Source organism: Capsicum annuum, chromosome 7 (assembly GCF_002878395.1).
Source record: "Capsicum annuum cultivar UCD-10X-F1 chromosome 7, UCD10Xv1.1, whole genome shotgun sequence".
Classification (NCBI taxonomy): Eukaryota; Viridiplantae; Streptophyta; class Magnoliopsida; order Solanales; family Solanaceae; genus Capsicum; species Capsicum annuum.
Window position 1 is genome coordinate 23,009,002 of NC_061117.1, and position 3,665 is coordinate 23,012,666.

Consider the following 3,665-nt stretch of genomic DNA (forward strand, 5'->3'; position numbering starts at 1 on the left):
TTTTAAAATATAGAGGTGAGAAAGTCACATTGCTTTTAAAATATAGAGATGAAAAAGTCACATTGCTTATGAACCATCATTTTAGGAGTTATTGGAATGGAAAGTCAACATCTTGCTATTTATGCTTGTTTTGTTCATGTTTAAGTTATCGTGGGTTTTCCAACACATACATAAAGTCCAAGCCAAAAGCTATTAAGTTCGAATACATACGATGAATGCCAGTAGTTTCGTCCACATTCTTTATCGAAAAATTATGTGATGAATCGAGGTTAAATGTTATTCATAATGAATGTGTATTTAATTTTATACATTCTCATAATTTAGGATAAAATTTACACGTCCTTTACCAAATTTCTGATTCCATCATTGATTGCGAAACTGGGCAAATTAAAAAAATAACCTTACTGACTAATGTTCTTGGACTGTATATTGTCTGTTATTGATGAGAGGTGTAAGATACCTCATAAATTTAAATAAAATATATAAAATTAATCTAAACACTGATTATAAATAAAACACAAAATTTCAAATCATAAAAATTAAATTTTGAATTCTCTCTCAGAATAATACTAATGATTAGTACTTTATTTAAAGAAAAGTATATATATTGTAAATGTATGAAAAGAAGTCGGCTTTTTAATAGGTGAAAAAAGTGGATTTGTGATCAGAGACTTCTTTTTAGGCCCAAATATTCTTCTTGGGATTGGTGCAAATAATTCAATTCCCCCTATAAATACTCCGCCTCCCTTTCTTCACTTACTCATAGCTCATACTGATGACATACAGAAAATAAAAATCTCATTTTTTTTTCTTTTGCAAAAATGGCCCTTTTTGTATTTTTCCACAGCTTTCTTGAACTGCATCTAATTACGATTTTCACTAATGAGGAAATTAATTCATATCGTTGCGGTTCAATAAAGCTGTGGGAAGATATAGATAGGGTCAAAGAGAATAACTACAATTCTTGAAATCAAAGGATATTTTCCTTCCAATTCTACTTTGATTATATACATTCTTTTGAGTCTTGGATCTATTGAAAATAATTGGAGTAAGACTTGTGGGCATCATACCCTTTTAGATCTCACCATGTAGATCTCACTTTGAGGGAATACACTGAATATGTAGTTATTCTACTTATATAGATTGAAGATTTTGTGATGCATGGTTCTTACAGTTTTTAACTTATAGATCTGCATGTTACTTTTTCTTTTTTACTAAGATTATTTTTTTACTGACTTGGTATATATAGATGCATGGATTTGTGTTAATCCATTATTGTTGTTATTATTGTTTTTGCAGGGAACTAAAGATGTTTATGATGACTGCTGTTAGTTTTATTATAAAAATAGAAATATATGTTTGAGATTTTACTATAGATTAACAGCTTCATGTGGGAATATATGTTGGAGATTTTCTGAAGTCTGAACAAGTTTAGACGAACGAACAAGTTCGCGAATTATGCGTGAGTCGTGAAAGGTGAGCTTTTAACTTTTACTTCAAAATTTTCATGTTCAAAATTTTGTTACTTTATTGTATTTGTGTGTTAAATTCTTAGCATGTTCAAAATTTTGTTACTTTATTGTATTTGTGTGTTAATTTCTTAGATTTAGTGAGAAATTGTTAAATAATGCGACAAATTGTTAATTAATATCTATAATGTAGTGGCCATGAATTAATAAAATTGTATTAGAGGAATTACTTTATTATCTGGATTATATCTGGATTAGTCGTCTTTATTATCTGGATTATATCTGGATTAGTCGTCTAGATTAATCGAGTCAAGACAAGCCGATAACTTTGACTTTTCAATATATTGTGTTTTAGATATTTATATTGTGTTTTAACTATCTGAATTAGTTGAGTCAAAACAAATGGATAACTTTGACTTTTCAATATATTGTGTTTTAATTTTGCTGGATGATATTTGTGTTCAATTTCAATATATTGTGTTTTAATTTTGCTGGATGATATTTGTGTTCAATGTATAGCTTTGTGTATGCTTGAGATATATTGAATTTTATTTTTATCTTCGTGGAATAGAGATCTTTTTAATATAGAGATCTTTTTAATAGATAAAGATTTCATATGATACATGTTTTAGGGATTGACTTGACTTTTCAATATATTGTGTTTTAATTTTGCTGGGTGATATTTGTGTTCAATGTATAGCTTTGTGTATGCTTGAGATATATTGAATTTTATTTTTAATAGAGATCTTTTTAATAGATAAAGATTTCATATGTACATGTTGTAGGGATTGACTTGTGAAGTATGGTATTTTTGACTTAGTTTTAACTGTCAATATTTTAGTGTTTTAATTTTGTTATTTTTGTTTTGCAGCAATCACATAATCTTTTATTACATGAAAAAGTAAGTTTTATTGCTATTATTTATATTTTTAAAAATTAATTCAAGTTGATAGAATATTGATTATGTGTTTACAAAATAATTTGCTGGATGTAGTTATATAAATGTTTATTTATTAAAATAAAGATTTGAGTTGTTTAGTTTAAAATTTTAAAATTATTTTATTATAATAAATAGATATTTTCTTATTTCCATTTTTGTAAAGATTTTTACTTTTTTTTGACTAGTTAAGATATTGTCCAAGTAAATGAGTGAAGAGGTGGTCGATGTTGATGTTGTCAAGGAACCAAATTCGGTCAAGATATCTGCCGCGCCATTTGCTTCTCGAAAGTTATGTTGTACCGTTGGACTCCCCAAACTCCTTGCAGGAATTTCCAGCGAGTCAGTTTCAACACTTGTCACGAATTAGACCACCAATACCACATCAATTTTTAATTTGTACATACTTAGGTGGTAACCATACATTTACACAACTCAACTTACATCAATTTTTAATTTGTACATACTTAGGTGGTAACCATACATTAACACAACTCCACTTACTGCATGGAGTAGAATTATAGCTCAAATACTCGAGGCTTTGCTTCGAACAATATTAATATTCAAGAAACTAGCTTTCCTATTGAAGACATTGTCATTCCAATTTAACCAAATATTCCAAATAGCAAAAGGGAGGATGTCCAACCACTTAATATCATCAACCCTAAAAAGGATTTAAGACTTTTGAGAACGTTAAGCCAGTGTTGTTGGGGCGTATCTATACGCGAAACATTAAGGCCCATGTCCAACCAAAATTTCTAGGCAATGTGACAATGGAGAAAACATGAGCAACAGTTTTAGGATCTTTATGACAAATAGAGCATAAAGGATTGGGAGTCAGTCCAATATAATGAAGATTAGTGGAAGACGTAATTTTAGCATGAGATCACAACTAAAGGAAGAAACTTTTTTTTCTAAAGTACGAAGGTGCCAATCCATCGAAACTCATAGGGGTGACCAGTATGATGAGTAAGAAACTTATAAACCAAACTAGTGGTGAAATTACCCTTGTTATTAAGAGCCTCGAAAGGCTTATTGCATTTCCAATAGTGTTTGAGGGCCGAACTACGCTTATCTTGAGGATAATAGTTACGTTGTTGGAGGGATGTTAAAAGAGATCATATCCCAATTCCAAGAGTAGCAGTTCCCAACGCCTGCAAGGGAAAGATTTGCTTCATTCCGATTCAAAGGACCATGAAGAGTACTTCTAAAAGGTGGATTATCTAGGATCCATTTTGGAACCAAAAGTTAATCGCATT

The 3,665-nt window shown here is 29.8% G+C and overlaps 1 long non-coding RNA gene across 1 annotated transcript; it reads left to right on the forward strand.

Annotated features, from left to right (window-relative positions):
- The first annotated feature begins 540 nt into the window (after positions 1–540).
- Positions 541–2,994, forward strand: LOC124885543. Its single transcript, XR_007042647.1, has 2 exons — positions 541–2,370; positions 2,595–2,994. It is a non-coding gene; the product is annotated as an uncharacterized LOC124885543 (long non-coding RNA).
- The last annotated feature ends 671 nt before the right edge of the window (positions 2,995–3,665 follow it).